Genomic DNA, 25364 nt, shown 5'->3' on the forward strand with positions numbered 1-25364 from the left:
AATATTTCATAGAAATCTGGAAACACTGGGCAGTTACTTTAAATATTCAACACCTTCCATACTAAGTACATGAACTACATTAAAACATTCATGCTCTTCTGCCATGCAGCCAGCCACCACACTACTCATTATCAAAATGACATCCGGAAGAGCAGTGTGTGTGTGTGTGTGCACGCAATGGCACGTGTATGCATACGTGCCTGAGCTTTCACGTCTGTCTGTGTGACTGTTCTTGTCTGTGTGTGTGTGTCTGCTCATGCCTGCGTGGTTCCGTGTATGTGTGCCCATTTGTGTGTGTGTGTGTCAACCATCCCATAAGAGGTAGCTAGAGTAGAGTGTAGAGTGCTAGTATTTAGACTAACAAGGAGTACATTACGGCAGTAAAGAGGCTCCCTGGTGATGTTCTGCTAAGGCAGGGTAAATGTTGTGATGGTAGGGCTGATGATGTAACAGGACCTTCTGCATTACAGGGACGGGGCTGATCTATGTGCACTCTGGGGTCTCCCCTGGGAACCTGGTGTGTGTGCAGAGCAATGAGTGCAGATGCATGTAATGTATGTTCATTTGTGTGTGTGTGTGTACACTGCATGACCAGGCGTATGTGGACACTTGCTCGACAAACATCCCATTCCAAAATCATGGGTATTAAAATGGAGTTTGTCCCCCCTTTGCTGCTATAACAGCCTCCACTCCTCTGAGAAGGCTTTCTAGTAGATGTTGGAACATTGCTGCAGGGACTTGCTTCGATTCAGCCACAAGAGCTTTAGTGAGGTCGGGCACTGATGTTGGGCGATTAGACCTGGCAAGCAGTCCGCATTCCAATTCATCCCAAAGGTGTTTGATGGGATTGTGGTCAGGGCTCTGTGCAGGCCAGTCAAGTTCTTCCACACCGATCTCGACAAACCATTACAGTATGGACCTCGCTTTGTGCACAGAGGGCATTGTCATGCTGAAACAGGAAAGGGCCTTCCCCAAACTGTTGCCACAAAGTTGGAACCACAGAATTGTCTGGAATTTCATTATATGCTGTAGAGTTAAAATTTCCCTTCACTGGAACTAAGGGGCCTTACACGAACAATGAAAAACAGCCCCAGACCATTATTCCTCCACCAATCTTTACAGTTGGCACTATGCAGTCGGGCAGGTAAGGTTCTCCCGCCATCCGCCAAACCCAGATTTGTCTGTCAGACTGCCAGATGGTGAAGTAATAATACATACAGTATAGCCTTTCTCAGATCCTTTTCAAGTGCATTCATACAGCAAGAATCTGTCTGTGCAGAAACACAGATAAACACAGTCATAATATGAACAGGATTATAAATAAACAGTGTTTTAACATTCAATACTCCAGAGAACGTGTTTTCACTTCTCCAGAGTCCAATGGCGGCTAGCTTTACACCACTCCAGCCGACACTTGGCATTATGCATGGTGATCTTAGGCTTGTGTGTGGCTGCTGGGCAATGAAAACCCATTTCATGAAGCTCCTGACGAACAGTTATTGTGCTGACGTTGTTTCCAGAGGCAGTTTGGAACTCGGTAGTGAGTGCTGCAACTAAAGAGAGGCGATTTTTATGCGCTACGTGCTTCAGCACTTTGCAGTCCCGTTCTTTGAGCTTGTTAGGCCTACCACTTCGAGGCTGAGCCGTTGTTGCTCACAGACTTTTCCACGTCACAATATCAACACTTACAGTTGACCGTGGCAGCTCTAGCAGAGATTGCATGGCTGTGTGCTTGATGTTATACACCTTTCAGCAACGGTTGTGGCTGAAATAGCCAAATCCACTAATTTGAAGGGGTGCCCACATTTGTATACATGCCTTCGTAAAGTATTCAGACCTCTTGACTTTTTCCACATTTTGTTACGTTACAGCCCTATTCTAAAATGGATTAAATGAAAAATACCCCATAATTACAAAGTGAAAACTGTTTTTTAGATTTTTGTGCAAATTTATAAAACATTTAAAACATAAATATCTTATTTATGTAAGTATTCAGACCCTTTGCTATGAGACTCGAAAGTCCACCTGTGTGCAATCTAAGAGTCACATGATCTGTCACATGATCTCAGTAAATATACACCTGTTCTGAAAGGCCCCAGAGTCTGCAACACCACTAAGCAAGGGGCAACACTAAGCAAGCGGCACCATGAAGACCAAGGAGCTCTCCAAACAGGTCAGGGAGAAATTTGTGGAGAAGTAGAGATCAGGGTTGGGTTCTAAAAAATATCTGAAACTTTGAACATCCCACGGAGCACCATTAAATGCATTATTAAAAAATTTAAAGAATATGGCACCACAACAAACCTGCCAAGAGAGGACCGCCCCCACCAAAACTCACAGACCAGGCAAGGAGGGCATTAATCAGAGAGGAAACAAAGAGACCAAAGATAACCCTGAAAGAGCTGCAAAGCTCCACAGCAGAGATTGGAGTATCTGTCCATAGACCACTTTAAGCTGTACACTCCAAACAGCTGAGCTTTACAGAAGAGTGGACAGAAATAAAAAAATGCTTAAAAAAATGAATAAGCAAACATGTTTGGTGTTCACCAAAAGGCATGTGGGAGACTCCCCAAACATATGAAAGAAGGTACTCTGGTTAGATGAGACTAAAATTGAGCTTTTTGGCCATCAAGAAAAACGCGATGTCTGGCGCAAACCCAACACCTCCCATCACCCCAAGAACACCATCCACACAGTGAAGCATGGTGGTGACAGCATAATGCTGTGGGGATGTTTTTCATGCGCAGGGACTGGGAAATTGGTCAGAATTGAAGGAATGATGGATGGCGCTAAATATAGGGAAATTCTTGAGGGAAACCTGTTTCAGTATTCCAGGAATTTGAGACTGGGACAGAAGTTCACATTCCAACAGGACAATGACCCTAAGCATACTGCTAAAGCAACACTCACGTGGTTAAGGGGAAACATTTAAATGTCTTGTAATGGCCTAGTCAAAGCCCAGACCTCAATCCAATTGAGAAACTGTGGTAGGACTTAAAGATTACTGTACACCAGCAGAACCCATCCAACTTGACAGAGCTGGAGCAGTTTTAACTTGAAGAATGGGCAACAATCCCAGTGGCTAGGTGTGCCAAGCTTATAGAGACACCCAAAGAGACTTGCAGCTGTAATTGCTGCAAAAGGTGGCACTACAAAGTATTGGCTTTGGGGGGGTGAATAGTTATGCATGCTCAAGTTTTCAGTTTTTTTTTCTTATTTCTTGTTTGCGTCACAATAAAAAATATTTTGCTTCTTCAAAGTGGTAGGCATGTTGTATAAATCAAATTATACAAAAAAATCTATTTGAATTCCAGGTTGTAAGGCAACAGAATAGGAAAAATGCCAAGGGGAGGTGAATACTTTCGCAAGCCACTGTACACAGTGTATGTGTAGGTGACCTTTTGTGGATGTCTGCGTGTGTGAATGTATGTACATTTTGTGTGGGTTAGCCACCTTTGAAAGATGTGAGAACAAGTGTGTGGACTTGTGTGTGTGTCTTAAAGGGGAATGGAAAGACTTTAGGAAGTAAAGCTATAAGCACACACGTGTATTCCATCCACTAATACTAAACATGAGCATTTGACATAGAAACATCTCTATTTTTAGGATGTTGATATTGTATGTTTATTAGAGGTATGGGTAGCGCCATCTTAAATTGCCACTGACGACTGGCGGGAGAGAGCGAATAGTGAGCAATAGTAATGGGGTCTTTTTGTAGGAACTAACTCCGCCATGGTTCGTTTAGCAAAGCCTATGGGAAAATGTATAGGGTTTTTGGATAAACGATGAAAATAAGGTCTGTGGTAACACAGGCTTAGGAGATCTTATACGTTTTGTTCTATGAGCTAATCTTCATCAGCTAACGTCACTTTTTGTCAATTTTGACGCCTTTATGTAATAAAAACACAACACACAAAGGCTTCATAATTCATAAAGATCACTGACTGACACTATCTCATAGAGCAAAACGTCTAAGATCTCATAAGTCTGTATTAACCACAGACCTTCGGAGTTTATTCCAAAACCCACATTTTTCCCCATTTATTTTGCCCATGGGAATGGCTGAACGAACCAGAGGTAAATCATTTCCGTTTTTTAGGACTACAAGCTGGCGAGATCTATTTTGAGTGGGGGACTGAAAGTGAATGAATGGTGCCACGGGCCTCACCTACACTGGACCTGAAATGTTTCTCACAACTTTGACAGCTTTGTCATTGAGATCAGGACAACAATATTAAGGTAAGACACTGTATAGCCGGTCGTGACCGGGAGTCCCATAAGGCGGTGCACAATTGGCCTAACGTAGTCCGGATTAGGGGAGGGTTTGGCCGGGGGGTTCTCCTTGGCTCACCGCGCTCTAGCTACTCGTGGTGGGCCGTGCGCTTGCAAGCTGACTTCGGTCGTCAGTTGAGCTGTGTTTCCTCCGACATATTGGTGCGGCTGGCTTCCAGATTAAGCGAGCTGGTGTTAAGAAGCAGCGGGGCTTGGTGGATCATGTTTCGGAGGACTCATGACTCGACCTTCGACTCTCCCGAGCCTGTTGGGGAGTTGCAGCGATGAGACACGATCATAACTACCAATTGGTAGAAGGAAAAAAATAGTTTTTACGTTGGTAAATTATAATATTTACATTTTAAAGTATTTTTTCCGATTATACTATGAGTCTGTGAAATTAACTTTGATATGAATCCGAGTACACAGTCAGGCAAAATGAGCCATGGTAGCTGGCTAGCCTACTTGATTTAGCTCTTCTCTTGTCTCGTCTCTTTGACGCTTAATGAGATATCTAGCTATGTTTTCATTGATAGATGTACAAAATACAATGCTCATACTGACAATTCAAAAGAGAATTTGTCATTGGTATTAGTTAAGAGCTAACATGAAATGGCTAGTGTCTGATTCGATGTGTAGCAAGCTAGCTAGTAGCTAGTCAGCCACAAGAGAGAGCTGCTGCAGGATTGCTATTTTACAAGTAAAATGTATGATACCCATATAATTATCAGCTAGCTAAATAACTAGCTACATAGGTAGATATCTCCTTAGGCGTCTTCATCTGTGATATGATTCCTAAAAATAGTAAGCCTGCTGACTGTTGATTGCAATAATGAATGTAGCCTAAACCTGAAGCTTAACCCTTACAGCTAGCTAGCTAATAGCTCTGACTTTTGAAAGTTCAGGCAGGTAGTCAGCTCGGTAACTACATTATCATTGTCTAGCTGGCACTCTAACTGTTAATTATGTATTATTGTTGTGTACTACTGTGATGTACATTAGGTCTATGTTTAAAATGTCTTGCTTCCTCTCTCTCTCTCTCTCTCTCTCTCTCTCTCTGTAGGACACTGGTGGACTGTCAGCTCTTAGAACTTAGTGAAGAGGACGAAACTGTAGACATGTCACCTGTGCACCAGGCAGTCAATGGAAGGTGTCTCCAATGTGCCAAGGACAGACAGGGTCTGGAGAGACTGGACAACATGCTGCTGAGTCTGCAGACAGGGCTTCGGGACAATCATACCCTCACAGCCCAGATAGAAACATAGGAAGGAGGATATGACATGGTTTGTTTGTGTTGCGCCAGGATGCAAGGGCAAGCAGTAATGCATCGTGGAGGACCTACATTGTTTTAGGTTGTGGTACTCCATTGAGTGTGACTCATTGCAGACATAGGGACTAGTAAAGGGACACCTAGTCCTCACCCAGTAGCTTAGATTGTCACTAGTCATTTTGCCTCCCTTGCATGCTTTTAATTTGTTCCCATTCTGACACTTCATGTATTAGGCTATAAGCATAGTGGAATGCATTTGGCTATTGGCATTGTGTATTAGGCTATAGGCCTAGTGTGTACAGAAGAAATAGATGTTTTAAAGCCAAATATTCTTATTATATGCCTTATTCTTATCATATTTTGTCATTCAAATTTTCAATGTAACTTGCACTTTGTTTTCAGGTTTGAGTGAGACGATGTATTCCCTGCAATAAAGTACTTTCAATAAAGTTATTGATTTATTAATATTATATTACTTGTGTATGACTTTCCTTATCATATGTAAGACTAAATGCCATTTGTAATGTTTTGGTGCAGACATGTGTTTAATATACAGTCCAGATAAGAAAATGTGCAATAATGGAACATTCCATGGAATTCTAGAAAAAAACACTGTTCACTAAAACGGATGTAACTCATTCACAGTACAAGGTATTAATATTCTGATTTCAGATTTTCAATCCTAAAATAAGAGACTCAATATGATCTACGTGTTTCTCTGTCCTCATAAGAAGTTGTGTAAATGGCAGTTGTTTGGGAAAAACGTGTTGATTTTCATACACATTTTCACAGGTGTTTTTTCTTGACTGATTACCATTTCATTGATGCAGTGCTATTGTATGTCATTTAATTTGAACGGGCTGTTTCGCAGCTTTGAAAATACAGTACAGTGAGGGAAAAAAGTATTTGATCCCCTGCTGATTTTGTACGTTTGCCACTGACAAAGAAATGATCAGTCTATAATTTTAATGGTAGGTTTATTTGAACAGTGAGAGACAGAATAACAACAAAAAAATCCAGAAAAACGCATGTCGACAATGTTATAAATTGATTTGCATTTTAATAACGGAAATACGTATTTGACCCCTCTGCAAAACATGACTTAGTACTTGGTGGCAAAACCCTTGTTGGCAATCACAGAGGTCAGACGTTTCTTGTAGTTGGCCACCAGGTTTGCACACATCTCAGGAGGGATTTTGTCCCACTCCTCTTTGCAGATCTTCTCCAAGTCATTAAGGTTTCGAGGCTGATGTTTGGCAACTCGAACCTTCAGCTCCCTCCACAGATTTTCTATGGGATTAAGGTCTGGAGACTGGCTAGGCCACTCCAGAACCTTAATGTGCTTCTTCTTGAGCAACTCCTTGGTTGCCTTGGCCGTGTGTTTTGGGTCATTGTCATGCTGGAATACCCATCCATGACCCATTTTCAATACCCTGGCTGAGGGAAGGAGGTTCTCACCCAAGATTTGACAGTACATGGCCCCATCCATCGTCTCTTTGATGTGGTGAAGTTGTCCTGTCCCCTTATCAGAAAAACACCCCCAAAGCATAATGTTTCCACCTCCATGGTGGGGATGGTGTTCTTGGGGTGTTCTTGGGGTCATAGGCAGCGTTCCTCCTCCTCCAAACACGGCGAGTTGAGTTGATGCCAAAGAGCTCCATTTCGGTCTCATCTGACCACAACACTTTCACCCAGTTGTTCTCTGAATCATTCAGATGTTCATTGGCACACTTCAGACGGGCATGTATATGTGCTTTCTTGAGCACGGGGACATTGCGGGCACTGCAGGATTTCAGTCCTTCACGGCGTGGTGTGTTACCAATTGTTTTCTTGGTGACTATGGTCCCAGCTGCCTTGAGATCAAGGTCCTCCCGTGTAGTTCTGGGCTGATTCCTCACCGTTCTCATGATCATTGCAACTCCACGAGGTGAGATCTTGCATGGAGCCCCAGGCCGAGGGAGATTGACAGTTCTTTTGTGTTTCTTCAATTTGTGAATAATCACACCAACTGTTGTCACCTTCTCACCAAGCTGCTTGGCGATGGTCTTGTAGCCCATTCCAGCCTTGTGTAGGTCTATAATCTTGTCCCTGACATCCTTGGAGAGAGTTTGGAATCTGATTGATTGATTGCTTATGTGGACAGGTGTCTTTTATACAGGTAACAAGCTGAGATTAGGAGCACTCCCTTTAAGAGTGTGCTCCTAATCTCAGCTTGTTACCTGTATAAAAGACATCTGGGAGACAGAAATCTTTCTGATTGAGAGGGGGTCAAATACTTATTTCCCTCATTAAAATGCAAATCAATTTATAACATTGTTGACATGCGTTTTTCTGGATTTTGTTGTTATTCTGTCTCTCACTGTTCAAATAAACCTACCATTAAAATAATAGACTGATCATTTCTTTGTCAGTGGGCAAACGTACAAAATCAGCAGGGGATCAAATACTTTTTTCCCTCACTGTGTGTTTGTGTATTTTTATATGGCTTGACACCAGCAAATGTTGCTACAGTTACAGTTAGCTGCTGTTCTAAAGCCTAGTGTTTCCATTCCCCTTTAACACTTGAAGTGTGTGTGTGTGTGTGTGTGTGTGTGTGTGTGTGTGTGTGTGTGTGTGTGTCTGGGGCACCTTGATAATTGCAGCACCATGTCTACCTGTGCGTTGGTTCTGTGCTACAGGAGCACAGGTGCTCGATGTGTCCTTCACTTTAATGTGCCATCAATCTCTCACACTGGAGACACGCCAGAGAACACACACACACACAAGGTACACACTTCAAGGATGTTGCAGGATACGCATCAAGGCATAGACATTCACACACTTACACTGTAAAGGGATTGGTGTGAATTTAACAGTAACTTGCAGGCAGCTCAGTGGCAAGTAAAATCAGGTATTATATGTTGCAGTAAACCTATTGTAATATACAGTGACTTTGTAAAGTATTTAGACCTCTTGACTTTTTCCACATGTTGTTACGTTACAGCCTTATTCTAAAATGGATTAAATATGTTTTTTTCCTCAGAAATCTACACACGATACCTCCTAATGAGAAAGCTAAAACAGGTTTATAGAAATTTTTGCAAATGTAGTTAGACCCTTTGCTATGAAACTCGAAATTGAGCTCAGGTGCATCCTGTTTCCATTGATCATCCTTGATGGTTCTACATGATTTGGAAGAGCACACATCCGTCTATATAAGGTCCCACAGGTTCCACAGTTGACAGTGCATGTCATAGCGAAAACCAAGCCATGAGGTTGAAGGATTTGTCCGTTGAGCTCCGAGACAGGATTGAGTCGAGGCAGACCAAGACTCTTCCTAGAGCTGGCCGCCCGGCCAAACTGAGCAATCGGCGGAGAAGAGCCTTAGTCAGGGAGGTGACCAAGAACCTGATGGTTACTCTGACAGAGCTGTAGAGTTCCTCTGAGGAGATGGGAGAACCTTCCAGAAGGACAACCATCTCTTCAAAACTCCACCAATCAGGCCTTTATGTTAGAGTGGCCAGACGAAAGCCACTCCTCAGTAAAAGTCACATTACAGCCCCCTTGTAGTTTTCCAAAAGGCAACTAAAGCACTCTCTGACCATGAGAAACAAGATTCTCTGGTCTGATGAAATCAAGATTGAACTCTTTGTCCTGAATGCCAACCGTCACGTCCGGAGTAGACCTGGAGCCATCCCTATGGTGAATCATGGTGGTGGCAGCATCATGCTGTGGGGATGTTTTTCAGGGCAGGGACTGGAAGACCAGTACACAGAGATCCTTGATGAAATCCTGCTCCAGAGCACTCAGGACATCAGACTGGTGTGAAGGTTCACCTTCCAACAGGACAACGACCCTAAGCACACATCCAAGACAATGCAGGAGTGGCTTCGGGACAAGTCTCTAAATGTCCTTGAGTGGCCCAGCCAGAGCCCGGACTTGAACCCGATGGAACATCTCTGGAGATCCCTGAAAGTAGCTGTGCAGCGACGCTCCCCATCCAACCTGACAGAGAAGAATGGGAGAAACTCCCCAAATACAGGTGTGCCAAGCTTATAGCGTCACACCAAGAAGACTTGATGCTGTAATTGCTTCCAAAGGTGCATCAAACAAGTACTGCGTAAAGGGTCTGAACACTTATTTAAATATAATATTTCAGTTTTTCATTTTCAATAAATTAGCAAAAATGTCTCTAACTGTTTTTTCTTTGTCATTATGGGGTACTGTGTGTATCAGGTGTAAAATATACTTTATGTATTTCACGGAAATCCCTGATATTTATTTTCATTTATTATTGTCATGTTTTGAGATATATTACTGTACTTTCAAGAGTGAACTATTTTATTGTATTCATTTTCTAAGTTGTGTTAATGTTGTGGTGTCATCAACGGGAGCCATGCTTTTACTCCTCAGTTTGCTCAAATGATAACGAGAGGTATGTGTTTATGTATGCTCCGGTCTTTTGAATGCAAACGTTCACAAATGCATGAAAACGACAAGCAAAAATGATATCATCATTGACTTAGTGTTGTTGCACTACTGTTTGTAGGAATATAAATTGGCGTTAATGGGGATAATTTTAGAGCGCAACTTTGATTGCAACTTTGCAATGCTAGGGCAGCTACCGTTAGCTTTGGTTGCGGGAGAGGGTCTCTTTCAGGTACAGAGAGCATGAGTTTTCTGATGATTTTCTCAAGGACATTATACACTGTCTTTTGCATTTTATCAGGCAAATATACTGATGAGAGTCCAGACAGCAGCATTAAAGTTTGCATAGCATTTGTATCCATTCCATGCTGGTACATTTTTGTATTTCATGTTTAATGTGCCTAGTTAGCGGCCATCCATTTTGTTACTTGTCTGGTCATGTCAAAAATGGCGTTGTTGCCTTATTAGTATGCCTCAGGTATCATGGTACAATAGTACACTCAAATAAATATCTAGCACGAATGAACAAATTATTAGAGTTCAGTGTGTCAAATCGGAGGTTGTTGTATGTGTCGAACTGCTTTGCTTTATCTTGGCCAGGTCGCAGTTGTAAATGAGAACTTGTTCTCAACTACCCTACCTGGTTAAATAAAGGTGAAATAAAATACAAAATAAATACAATTAGTCTATTGGTGAACAACGTTTATAAGATGAAATGTGAGTCTTTTGAAAATATGAACATGTACATTTTGTACAATGCATTTTTTTCTTGATGTAGAGTTTGCTCAAAGCGTGATGAGGAGAGGCAAATATACTCGTGCGTGAGAGTCCAAACGGCAGCATTAAAGTTTGCCTTGCATTTGTATCCATACCATGCAGCCATTAAAAGAGAGACAACCAGCAGAATTGTGTCTAGAGCCTTCCCTTCCACCTACACCTCACCAGAACATAACGCAGAATGGGACCAGTACAGAATCGGTTCAATGTATACTGATGAGGGATTTTTTATTATTTTTTTAATCAATTTTATAATAAGGCTGTAATGTAACAACACGTGGAAAAAGTCAAGGGGTCTGAATACTTTCTGAAGGCACTGTAAATACAGTATCAAAGCAAGTACTGTGTAATGACACACAATACCAACAACATTATCTGGGTTAAACAATTATTGAATAATGATGGACAACTATATGATTATCCAGAATTCATGAGAAGACACAATGTTACATTCACTCCTGAGTATCAAATTGTTGTTAGAGTAACAAGTTGTTGTTAGAGCGGTCTCTAAAGGTGCTATTCTTCTATTGGGAGAATATAACAATACTCCAAGTGCAACTGTTGACGATTTTGTAGCCTCAATACAACTAGAATTGACATTTGAAACCATAGATGTATACAAGAAAACCATGACGAGACGTTACTATTCCCTCTGCTAAAATGTACTGGAATGCAGCCCTAGGACAAGTGAACTGGAACAAAGTCTCGTTGTTGTCTGATAAATATAGTATATCTAATAAGGTGAAAGAAGTATCCTACAAACTCATTCATAAAATCTACCCTGTAAATACACAGATTCAAAATAGTTATTGATAACAAATTTCTATTTTGTGGTTGTGACCCAGAAACTCTTGACCATTTATTTTGGGACTGTTCTTATGTCAGAAGATTTTGGAGTGATTTTATTTTAAAAGAAACGACTATTAATGTTAATCTGAGAGACTGATATTATGTTTTATTTTGTTCTAAATGATATGGACCCTGGTTTAAATTTCATTGTTCATTTGTTTATTTTTCATGGACGATTTTTTATCCATAAAAGAAGTGGGAGGAGAACAAACCTCTCTTCGCATTATTTAAGATAGAATTTAAATATTATTTTGAAATTATCAGTAAATGTAAAAACAAAAAAGCCTTTAAAACCTTTTTGACAAATTGAAAATAGGTTTGGTTTATGTAAAATAGGTTTGGTTTATGTCTGTTAGGTTTATGTACTCTTGTTTGTATATTTCTGTTTTTGTATTTGTTGTGTTCATAATAAAAAAATAATGTTTTTTTTAAAGACACAATACCATAAAATTGACTGGTACCGTAATCGGAACGAATGAATGGATACATGGATGAGGGGAGTGGTATGTATTTCACAGTATTTTACTGTAATTACAAGGGATTGATGCAAGCTGGTTGGCTACTAGGTAAAGTGTAAAGCACATTACAGCATATAAATTAATATTTGGTATTTTATATATCACTTGCACTTCTAAATGCTGAACTATTTATTGTTGTAGACTGCATAATCACATACTGTAGGAGTTAAATTGCTACTCACATGTGCAACAAATTTAGCGTCTTACAAGACACGCCTAAAAATATGTTAATGAGTCAGAAACCATGCACCCACTGCTGGTCAAAAGGTTTTTGGCGCTTCAAATATACAATACGGCACTGTATTCTGTGGGGTGGAATTACAGTACAACAGCAATTATTTCCCTCCCACAACATTTCCGCACAATGCACCATAATTTACAGTATGCTGCAGTAAAACGTTTCAGAGTATTTTACTGTTGATAATACCCCAAATTACCATATAAATTACAGTTTTCCGATACAGTGTAGCTACATATTGGTGGGGGATAAGAGGTAACATTCAACCTTTGAGTTGATGTAAAATATTCATCATCAACTTGGCTTTACCTCAGCATAAACAGGAGAGATGGAGAAGGAGAGGAGAAGGAGGCAGACAAGAAGAAGGGAAAGATGACAGTGAATCATCAGTTAATGTATGAATAAATTCTGTAGCCACACAGAAAAATCTATTATTTTTTATTTTATTTTTTAGCTTTGGTTAAATGTTGGATTCATACATTAGGCCTATATAATGGTGATTTAAATTGAGCATTTTCTCTGGCACTCATTTTTAACCCATTAAATTATGTTTTGACATCAATCATACAGAAAGTCCTCTTTAAATCCTGTTCATAAGCATATCAACAACAAACCTCAGGAAAAGTATAAGAGCAAATGCCAACATGGAGTTCAATCTTCCACACCAGGCCAGTGAAAAGCCCCAACAGAATTAATCCTTTACAAGCATTAACAACAAGTAGTAATGAAAAGGAGACACTGCAGCGACCAGCTCTAATCCAATAGAAATTGAAGCGCTTCAGCTTACTGGTCATTCACTCTCCAAATCAAATCACAAAATGGAGGCTTCTCTGCCAAGTGCTGTTCACGGCTTCTGTAAGGAACAAGGATTGCGTGGCAATGCTCCATCTGGGGAGAGGAGAGAACAGAGAGAGAATGGCCCCGCTCAGTACAAATCAATCAGGAGCAGAGACTATGTAGTCTGGTCCAAACCAGATTAAAGCCATACTACAGAAGGGTTCTATCCAAGCCAACCCAGGCTGTACAGGCCCCTATTGAAGTCAAAAAAGGGTAGAAATAGCCTGGTTCAAACCGGATGGACTGGAGTGCAGTGAAGTGAGCCAAAACCGATATTGTATGAATATACAGCTAGTCCGATTACAAGTGGGCAATGCTTACTCACAAACATCATGGTGACACATAAAAGCTTGCACAATCACAGACATATTCAGTTGGACATAGACTGACTAAGCCAGGGCCATGGACCTGTAAGATAGCCCAGTAGATGAGAGAGAATGAGTGTGTGTCGCAGGCGGTAGAGTTGCGTTTTAAATGGGAGGGCTTTGTGTCCTTAATGAATATCTCTCTCTCTCTCTCTCTCTCTCTCTCTCTCTCTCTCTCTCTCTCTCTCTCTCTCTCTCTCTCTCTCTCTCTCTCTCTCTCTCTCTCTCTCTCTCTCTCTCTCTCTCTCTCTCTCTCTCTCTCTCTCTCTCTCTCTCTCTCTCTCTCTCTCTCTCTCTCTCTCTCTCTCTCTCTCTCTCTCTCTCTCTCTCTCTCTCTCTCTCTCTCTCTCTCTCTCTCTCTCTCTCTCTCTCTCTCTCTCTCTCTCTCTCTCTCTCTCTCTCTCTCTCTCTCTCTCTCTCTCTCTCTCTCTCTCTCTCTCTCTCTCTCACAAACTGAGCCTGACATGTACCGAGAGGTAACCACAGAGACAAAAAGGGAGGGAGGGGATAATGGGGGCGGGGAGTGAACGTCATCCCTGCCCCCTCTCTTTATCTTCCAACATTATTTTCACCTGCACTTTACTTTAAACGTCTCTATTTAAAGCTCTATTCGGAGGAAGGTAGTTGGGGCTCTCACTCAGGATGGGAGAGCACACACACACACACACACACACACACACACACACACACACACACACACACACACACACACACACACACACACACACACACACACACACACACACACACACACACACACACACACACACAAAGGGCCACACACAGGGTAGCCTAGTGGTTAGAGCGTTGGACTAGTAACCGGAAGGTTGCAAGTTTAAAACCCCGAGCTGACAAGGTACAAACCCACTGTTCCTAGGCCGTCATTGAAAATAAGAATTTGTTCTTAACTTACTTGCCTAGTTAAATAAAGGTAAAATAAAAAACACACACACACAAACCTTCACATCTGTGAGAGCTACTGTACGAGCCTGGAAGCCTTGGGTACAGCCCCTGTCCATTTAGCAGGAAGCTGCTGTGCATTAGCTAATTTGTCTTCCTCCCCATATCGGGCCCTGTTTTATATGAGAGGAGTTTGAGAGGGGGAGAGAGAGAAAAAGGTCTGCCTGGGGACCCAGCCTGCAGCTTGATTACAGGAGGAGGACAAGATGGAGGGATGGAAGAAGAAGGATGGAGGGAAATGTGGCCCACAGCACCGGTTTTTGAGTTAGGCCCCTTGTGATGTGTGAAGGGTTTGTGTGTGTGTCTCCATTTATGTAGTTGAAGTAAGACTGTACTCTCCTCTGTTCTGCGGGCAGCTCCACTGCTTCAGACAGAGATAAGCAGGCATAATTAAGAGGCCATTAATAAATCTGTTAATGAGCACTCCATTAGAGAAAGGAAAAGGCCTGGCACATTAAACCCAGTCTACTGTACTGTGCTACACTGTAGAGGAACCAACATGCTACACTGTAGAGGAAACAACATGCTATGCTGTAGAGGAAACAACATGCTACACTGTAGAGGAAACAACATGCTACACTGCAGAGGAAATAACATGCTACACTGTAGAGGAAACAACATGCTATGCTGTAGAGGAAACAACATGCTACACTATAGAGGAAACAACATGCTACACTATAGAGGAAACAACATGCTACACTGTAGAGGAAACAACATGCTACACTATAGAGGAAACAACATGCTACACTGTAGAGGAAACAACATGCTACACTATAGAGGAAACAACATGCTACACTATAGAGGAAACAACATTCTACACTGTGGAGGAAACAACATGCTACACCGTAGAGAAAACAACATGCTATGCTGTAGAGGAAACAACATGCTACACTGTGGAGGAAACAACATGCTACACCGTAGAGAAAACAACATGCTACACTGTAGAGGAAACAACATGCTACACTATAGAGGAAACAACATGCTACACCGTAGAGGAAACAACATTCTACACCGTAGAGAAAACAACATGCTACACCGTAGAGAAAACAACATGCTACACTATAGAGGAAACAACATGCTACACTATCGAGGAAACAACATGCCACACTGTAGAGGAAACAACATGCTACACCATAGAGAAAACAACATGCTACACCTTAGAGAAAACAACATGCTACACCATAGAGAAAACAACATGCTACACCTTAGAGAAAACAACATGCTACACTATAGAGGAAACAACATTCTACACCGTAGAGAAAACAACATGCTACACCGTAGAGAAAACAACATGCTACACTGTAGAGGAAACAACATGCTACACCGTAGAGAAAACAACATGCTACACTGCAGAGGAAACAACATGCTACACTGTAGAGAAAACAACATGCTACAGTAATGGAACAGGTATACATCATTATTATAATTAATGTAGAATTAGATGTTTACTTCTCATCTCTATAATAGGTATGTTACTCTATATAATAGAGTAGTATATAATATTATAATATTGTGCTTATCTTCAGTGTTAGTGAAGGGGGACTGGTCAAAAGTAACGCACTATGTAGGGGATACAGTACCATTTTGGATGCCACCCTGCATCCCATTTCGGAGTCCAGATGCTGCTGAGAGTGGTGTTGGAGGGCCAGTAGGAGGAACTCTTTCCTCTGGTACAAAAAACTATCTCAATACTCCAGGACAGTGATTGGGGACATTGCTCTGTGTAGGGTGCCGTCTTTCGGATGGGATGTTAAACGATTGTACTGATTCTCTGTGGTCACGAAAGAGCCAATGGCAATATCGTAGGGTTGTTAACCCCGGTGCCCTGGCTAAATTCCCAATCTGACCCTCATACCATCATGGCTACATAATCATCCCCAGCTTCCAATTGGCTCATTCATTCAACTACTCCTTGGTAATCCAAGATGGCATAGTAGTCGGACGTGTGTTTTGTTTTGTCCCATCCTGTCCCTTGTATATATTGTTTTCTTTGTATATATTTCGTATATATTTTAATCTCACTTTCCATCTACGGACTGAATATACTCTCCTGCAACCCGCCTCACCCAATGTGGTACGGATCTGCTATTTCTATACTTTAGAACCGGAACCCCCCCATCAGAAGCTAGCCAGCTAACTAGCTACTAGCTAGTAGTCAGTTAGCTACTGCTAGCGGTCCTGACTGTTAACTTGGACATCAGCCAGCCTCAGCCCGGTCAATTCCTGTCCGTCTGCACAGCGCAATATCAACCCAGAGCGTACCAGACTGCTGTTTCTCTACCACATCTCCGGATTCCTACCGCAATCTCTGAACCTCTACACCGGATCATCGCAGAAAGCTAGCTGCTATCCGAGTGGCTACTCCTGGCTAACATCTCTGTCCCGAAGCAAGCACCAGCTAGCCTGGAGCTAGGCCCATCTCCCGGCTAGCCGAAGAGGTCCATCAGCCAATTCTTAGGCTACAATACCTATTTTGCCAATTGGCCTGGATACTTTACTGCCGACACGAAACCCAGCTGATCCATCACGACTGGTCTGCCGACGTAATCGTCCGAAGTGGTTTCAACAGGCTCTTTCGTTGCGATGCCGCCATAGGCCCATCTGCTACCCCCGGCCCGCTAGCTGTCTGAATCGCTGCATCTCCAGCTCACCTAGCGTAGTAGCGACTACTGAATTGGCTCTATGACTCATCTATTGATACTCTCTGGACCCTATGATCACTCGACTACACACTAATGTCAATATGCCTTGTCTATTGCTGTTTTGGTTAGTGATTATTTTCTTATTTCACTGTAGAGCCCCCAGTCCTGCCCAATATGCAAATTGATTGCCCCCCTTGGTTCACCTCAGACTTGACTGCCCTTGACCAGCACAAAAACATCCTGTGGCGTTTTGCATTAGCATCGAATTGCCCCCGCGATATGCAACTTGTCAGGGAAGTCAGGAACCAATATACTCACTCAGTTAGGAAAGCTAAGGCTAGCTTTTTCAAACAGAAATTTGCATCCTGTAGCACTAATTCCCCAAACTTTTGGGATACTGTAAAGTCCATGGAGAATAAGAGTACCTCCTCCCAGCTGCACACTGCACTGAGGCTAAAAAAGACTGTCACCACCGATAAATCTACGATAATCGATAACTTCAAGAAGCATTTTTCTACGGTTGGCCATGCTTTCCACCTGAATACCCCTACCCCGGCCAACAGCTCTGCACCCCCTAAAGCGAATTGCCAAAGCTCCCCCTCCCCGCTTCTCCTTCACCCAAATCCAGACACTTGATGTTCTGAAAGAGCTGCAAAATCTGGACCCCTACAACTCAGCTGGACTAGACAATCTGGACCCTCTCTTTCTAAAATGATCCGCCAAAATTGTTACAACCCCTATTACTAGCCTGTTCAACCTCTCTTTCGTCTCAGATCTCCAAAGATTGGAAAGCTGCCCCGGTCATCCCCTCTTCAAAGGGGATGACTAAATAACTTTTTTGCCCGCTTTGAGGACAATACAGTGCCACTGACACGGCCTGCAACGAAAACATGCGGTCTCTCCTTCACTGCAGCCGAGGTGAGTAAGACATTTAAACGTGTTAACCCTCGCAAGGCTGCAGGCCCAGACCGCATCCCCAGCCGCGCCCTCAGAGCATGCGCAGACCAGCTGGCCGGTGTGTTTACGGACATATTCAATCAATCCCTATACCAGTCTGCTGTTCCCACATGCTTCAAGAGGGCCACCATTGTTCCTGTTCCCAAGAAAGCTAAGGTAACTGAGCTAAACGACTACCGCCCCGTAGCACTCAATTCCGTCATCATGAAGTGCTTTGAGAGACTAGTCAAGGACCATATCACCTCCACCCTACCTGACACCCTAGACCCACTCCAATTTGCTTACCGCCCAAATAGGTCCACAGACCATGCAATCTCAACCACACTGCACACCACCCTAACCCATCTGGACAAGAGGAATACCTATGTGAGAATGCTGTTCATTGACTACAGCTCGGCATTCAACACCATAGTACCCTCCAAGCTCGTCATCAAGCTCGAGACCCTGGGTCTCGACCCCGCCCTGTGCAACTGGGTACTGGACTTCCTGACGGGCCGCCCCCAGGTGGTGAGGGTAGGCAACAACATCTCCTCCCCGCTGATCCTCATCACTGGGGCCCCACAAGGGTGCGTTCTGAGCCCTCTCCTGTACTCCCTGTTCACCCACGACTGCGTGGCCACGCACGCCTCCAACTCAATCATCAAGTTTGCGGACGACACAACAGTGGTAGGCTTGATTACCAACAACGACGAGACGGCCTACAGGGAGGAGGTGAGGGCCCTCGGAGTGTGGTGTCAGGAAAATAACCTCACACTCAACATCAACAAAACTAAGGAGATGATTGTGGACTTCAGGAAACAGCAGAGGGAACACCCCCCTATCCACATCGATGGAACAGTAGTGGAGAGGGTAGCAAGTTTTAAGTTCCTCGGCATACACATCACAGACAAACTGAATTGGTCCACTCACACAGACAGCATTGTGAAGAAGGCGCAGCAGCGCCTCTTCAACCTCAGGAGGCTGAAGAAATTCGGCTTGTCACCAAAAGCACTCACAAACTTCTACAGATGTACAATCGAGAGCATCCTGGCGGGCTGTATCACCGCCTGGTACGGCAACTGCTCCGCCCTCAACCGTAAGGCTCTCCAGAGGGTGGTGAGGTCTGCACAACGCATCACCGGGGGCAAACTACCTGCCCTCCAGGACACCTACATCACCCGATGTCACAGGAAGGCCATAAAGATCATCAAGGACATCAACCACCCGAGCCACTGCCTGTTCACCCCGCTATCATCCAGAAGGCGAGGTCAGTACAGGTGCATCAAAGCTGGGACCGAGAGACTGAAAAACAGCTTCTATCTCAAGGCCATCAGACTGTTAAACAGCCACCACTAACATTGAGTGGCTGCTGCCAACACACTGACACTGACTCAACTCCAGCCACTTTAATAATGGGAATTGATGGGAAATGATGTAAATATATCACTAGCCACTTTAAACAATGCTACCTTATATAATGTTACTTACCCTACATTATTCATCTCATATGCATACGTATATACTGTACTCTATATCATCGACTGTATCCTTATGTAATACATGTATCACTAGCCACTTTAACTATGCCACTTTGTTTACATACTCATCTCCTATGTATATACTGTACTCGATACCATCTACTGTATCTTGCCTATGCTGCTCTGTACCATCACTCATTCATATATCCTTATGTACATATTCTTTATCCCCTTACACTGTGTACAAGACAGTAGTTTTGGAATTGTTAGTTAGATTACTTGTTGGTTATTACTGCATTGTCGGAACTAGAAGCACAAGCATTTCGCTACACTCGCATTAACATCTGCTAACCATGTGTATGTGACAAATAAAATTTGACCAATAAAATGTGATTTGATTTGATTTGGGATACACTCTAGACCCAAACTGTTATAGACCTATATCCATCCTGCCCTGCCTTTCTAAAATCTTTGAAAGCCAAGTAAACAAACAGACCACCGACCATTTTGAATCCCACCGTACCTTCTCCACTATGCAATCTGGTTTCTGAGCTGGTCATGGGTGCACTTCAGCCACACTCATGGTCCTAAACGATATCATAACCGCCATCGATAAAAGACAGTACTGTGCAGCCGTCTTCATCGACCTGGCCAAGACTTTCGCCTCTGTCAATCACTGCAATCTTATCGGCAGACTCAATAGCCTTGGCTTCTCAAATGACTGCCTCGCCTGGATCACCAACTACTTCTCAGATCGATTTGACACACAGAACTCTGAGGGCCTGTTGCCCCGACCTCAATGGGGGTGCTACAGGGTTCAATTATCGGGCCGACTCTTTTCTCTGTATTCATCAATGATGTCGCTCTTGCTGCAGGCGATTCTTTGATCCACCTCTACGCAGACGACATCATTCTGTATACATCTGGCCCTTGTGGACACTGTGCTAACAAACCTCCAAACGAGCTTCAACGCCATACAACACTCCTTCCGTGGCCTCCAAATTATTTTAAAGGCTAGGAAAACTAAATGCATGCTCTTCAACAGATTGCTGCCCGCACCTGCCCGCCTGACTAGCATCACTACTCTGGACGGTTCTGACTTAGAATATGTGGACAACTACAAATACCTAGATGTCTGGTTAGACTGTAAACTCTCCTTCCAGACTCACATTAAGCATCTCCAATCCAAAATTAAATCTAGAATTGGCTTCCTATTTCACAACAAAGCCTTTTTCAATCATTCTGCCAAACATACCATCGTAAAACTGACAATCCTACCGATCCTTGACTTCGGCGATGTCATTTACAAAATAGCCCCCAACACTCTACTCAGCAAACTGGATGCAGTCTATCACAGTGCCATCCGTTTTGTCACCAAAGCCCAATATACTACCCACCATTGCGACATGTATGCTCTCGTCGGCTGGCCCTCACTACATATCTGTTGCCAAACCCACTGGCTCCAGGCCATCTATAAGTCTTTGCTAGGTGGTCACCATAGCAACACCCACCCGTAGCATGTGCTCCAGCAGGTATATTTCACTGGTCATCCCTAAAGCCCACACTCCCTTTGGCCGTCTTTCCTTCCAGTTCTCTGCTGCCAATGACTGGAACGAATTGCAAAAATCACTGAAGCTGCAGTCTTATCTCCCTCTCTAAATTTAAGCATCAGCTGTCAGAGCAGCTTACCGATCACTGTACCTGTACACAGCTATTCTGTAAATAGCACACCCAACTACCTCATCCCCATATTGTTATTTATCCTCTTTCTCTTTTGCACCCCAGTATCTCTACTTGCACATCATCATCTGCACATCTATCACTCCAGTGTTAATGCTCAATTGTATTTGTTTTGCCTCTATGGCCTATTTATTGTCTTACCTCCCTACTCTTCTACATTTGCACACAATGTACATAGATTTTTCTATTGTGTTATTGACTGTACATTTGTTTATTAGTAACTCGGTGTTCTTGTTTTTGTCGCACTGCTTTTCTTGATCTTGGCCAGGTCGCAGTTGTAAATGAGAACTTGTTCTCAACTGGCCTACCTGGTTAAATAAAGGTGTTCTCAACTGGCCTACCTGGTTAAATAAAGGTGAAATAAATAAAATACCACAACTATTCCCCAGGTCGTTGCTGTAAATTAGAATGTGTCCTGAGTCAACTTACCTGTTTAGTGTAGCAGAACACCCTCGTCAAAGTAGGCTTTACAGTTACATGTGTCTCCTGAGTATCCCCCCACCACCCCAAAGCTTTACAGTAATAAATTAGACAGTATTTTAACAGAGTAAGAGCTCTTTGAGTATCTGTGGTATGTACTGCATTTCCGGTACGAAAGGTGCAGTACACCCTTTGGGGGTGGTGTTGTGTTTGTGGTGACGCTGAGAAGTTTTCAGACCCACTTATGTCACATGGCGGGTGTTATAAATGTTGGATGGCAATCAGGAGGACCGAGAGGGACGATCTGAGAGAGGGGCTGAGTGGGACGTGAGTGGGGTGGTGTGGGGAGGCGGGGGGGGGGGGGGGGGGCTGTGTGTGTGAGAGAGAGGGTGTGTGTCAGAGAGAGAGGGCGAGAGTATGTGTACAGAACCAGTCAAAAGCTTGGATCACACCTACTCATTCAAGGGTTTCTTATTTTTACTTTTCTACATTGTAGAATGATAGTGAAGACGTCAAAACTATAAAATAACACATATGGAATCATGTAGTAACCACAAAAGGGTTAAACAAATCAAAACATATTTACTATCTTAGATTCTTCAAAGTACCCACCCTTTGCCTTGATGAACAGCATTGCACACTCTTGCACACTCCAACAGACTTGAAGAAGTTTCCACATGTGCTGAGCACTTGTTGGCTGCTTTTTCTTCACTCTGCAGTCCAACTCATCCCAAACCATCTCAATTGGGTTGAGGTCAGGTGATAGTGGAGGCCAGGTCATCTGATGCAGCACTCCATCACTGTCCTTCTTGGTCAAATAGCCCTTACACAGCCTGGAGGTGTGTTGGGTCATTGTCCTGTTGAAAAACAAATGATTGTCCCACTAAGCGCAAACCAGAAGGGATGGTGTATCGCTGCATAAAGCTGTGGTAGTCATGCTGGTTAAGTGTGCCTTGAATTCTAAATAAATCACAGACAGTGCCACCAACAAAGCACCCTCACACCATCACACCTCCTCCTCCATGCTTCACAGTGGGAACCACACATGCGGAGATCATCCGTTCACCACCGGTCTAATGTTCATTGCTAGTGTTTCTTTGCAAAAGAAAGTCTATTCTTCTTATTGGTGTCCTTTACTAGTGGTTTCTTTGCAGCAATTCGACCATGAAGGTCTGATTCACTTAGTCTCCTCTGAACAGTTGATGTTGAGATGTGTCTATTACCTGAACTCTGTGAAGCATTTATTTGAGCTGCAATTTCTGAGGCTGGTAACTAGTGAACTTATCCTCTGCAGCAGAGTTAACTCTGGTTCTTCCTTTCCTGTGGTGGTCCTCATGAGAGCCAGTTTCATTACAGTGCTTGATGGCTTTTGAGACATTTTCTGGATTGACTGACCATGTCTTAAAGTAATGATGTGTTGTCATTTCTCTTTGCTTTTTTTGAGCTGTTCTTGCCATAATATGTACTTGGTCTTTTACCAAAAAGGGATATCTTCTGTATACCACTCCTACCTTGTCACAACACAACTGATTGGCTCAAACCTTTAAGAAGGAACGAAATTCCTAAATTAAATTTGAACAAGGCACACCTGTTAATTTAAATGCATTTCAGGTGACTATCTTATGAAGCTGTTTGAGAGAATGCCAAGAGTGTGTAAAGCTGTCATCAAGGCAAAGGGTGGCTATTTTGAAGAATCTCAAATATAACATATATTTTGTTTAAGACTTTATTGGTTACTACATGATTCCATATGTGTTATTTCATAGTTTTGATGTCTTCACTATTATTCTTCAGTGTATACAATAGTAAAAATAAAGAAAAACCCTGGAATGAGTCGGTGTGTCCAAACTTTGACTGGTACTGTATGTGTACGTATCGGGCTATTGTGTGTGTGTGTGTGTGTGTGTGTGTGTGTGTGTGTGTGTGTGTGTGCGTGCGCGTGCGTGCGTGCGTGCGTGTGTGTAACTGTGCTTCCTTGCTTGCACATGCATTAGTTTGCAGAGTGACTGAAGCGTGTATGGGGACCGACAGCACAGTAGGTTGTGTGATGTAAGTTTGTGAGGAAAATACCTTCTGAGAGTGACCGTGACCTCCTGAAAATGTTGTTGTAGTGTTAAAATGGATTTTATTGTAGTAGGAAGAGGCTGTGTTGTTGACAGGATTTCATGATAATGGATGTTCTCTCTCTCTCTCTTTTTTACCTCCCCATCTCTCTCCCTCAATCTCTCTCTTTACCTTTCTCAAAGTAAATTAAGCTTTTACTTAGTTAAAACTGTCCATCTCCTCTCTCATTATCCCATAGCTAAAGGGCTTTGACAACAGTAATTGCTAAAAGACTGCATCCCACCCACACGCAATTAAGAGAAAACATTGGAAGGATTCCGGGGTTTTCCCTGTATTCCAATTAAACACAGAAAGAGAGAGCGCAGGGACAGAGATAGAGAAGAGAGACAGAGAGAGAATAATAAGAAGGGGAGAGCAGAGAATCCCTCCCTCCCTCCATCCATCCCACTCTCTTCTCCTCTCCTCTAAAACCCATCTTTTAAACTAAACTCCAGGGACCGGAGGGTGGAAGCAATTACTAATGTTTCCCCTTGTATTGCATGATGATAATGATTAGACTGATGATGAACCACGGGGGTTGCCAGATGCTTGGAAAAACTTGTTTTAACTGACCCGTTTTTTTTTTACCCGGTGGCCTTTCTCCAGGAAAGAGCCAAATAGACATGATGAGACTGCACAAGCCTGTGTGAGTGGAGGGTTGTGTGTTACAGTATCCAACCTGGCAGTCTCTGAGAAATTAAAGACATAATGAGTGAGTCACTAGCTAGGTTTCCATCCAATTGGTGACTAAAAACAATTTCCACCAGAGTTGTGTTTCTATTAAATTGACTAGTTGCGGATAAGAGACTGTGCGTGATGATGTAGTGCACATAAAATGTACTTCTGTGGTTAAGTTCCCATGTACCCATTGTGGAAATTCTTACACAGGGACACTCGAAGTCAATCTTAAATGTATTGTCAGCACGCTGGAGAGGTTCCAACAAACTTAATGCACCATAGTGAACGTCTGTCAGATGCTCTGCTGGGGCAGTCCCAGCAGTTGTGTTATATACAGCTATACACAGACAAGCTATATTTGCATGATTTAACATAATTAATTCAGCATTAGCATTTTGTTTCATTCATGTGACCGAACCCATCATGACATGTGACAGACCAATACCTCACGAGGCCTCTTCTCTCCAAGCTGAGACCTTGAAACAGATCTTTTGTTCTCAAAACAAGGTCTGGGCGTACTGCCAAATTGCAGACACTGATAATGAGGATTTGTTCAGTCAGTCACTTGCACAAACACAGAAATTGGTTTATAGAAAAGCATAAACATAGAACATAGAAATTGGTAAATAGAAAAGCACTAGTATAACATTTCCATCACATACCAAATAAAAAATACAAGTTAAGTGGGTTTCCATCACATTTTCAACTCTGCTGATGGTATTGTCCCCCCCAAAATTAGATTGCGAACTTGTCCACTCTGAACTCTGGCCAACAGTGATAAAGTGTGGGTAAGCTTGCCTACTTGATGAGCTTGTATTTGTGAAATGGCAGCAAAACATTGATCGATCATCATAATTTAATACATTTTACAGAC

At 42.8% G+C, this 25364-nt stretch overlaps 1 protein-coding gene and 1 long non-coding RNA gene across 2 annotated transcripts in view; both read left to right on the forward strand.

Moving 5' to 3' along the window:
- The window catches only part of LOC110500854 (fibroblast growth factor 11), a 137556-nt gene that overhangs the window by 12754 nt on the left and 99438 nt on the right, over window positions 1-25364 (forward strand). The gene's annotated exons all lie outside the window — the stretch shown is intronic.
- On the forward strand, window positions 4085-6012 carry LOC110500530 (uncharacterized). The gene is made up of 2 exons (XR_005038613.2): window positions 4085-4239; window positions 5336-6012. It is a non-coding gene; the product is annotated as an uncharacterized LOC110500530 (long non-coding RNA).

Source organism: Oncorhynchus mykiss, chromosome 21, assembly GCF_057628025.1.
Source record: "Oncorhynchus mykiss isolate SJ-2025 chromosome 21, ASM5762802v1, whole genome shotgun sequence".
NCBI lineage: Eukaryota > Metazoa > Chordata > Actinopteri > Salmoniformes > Salmonidae > Oncorhynchus > Oncorhynchus mykiss.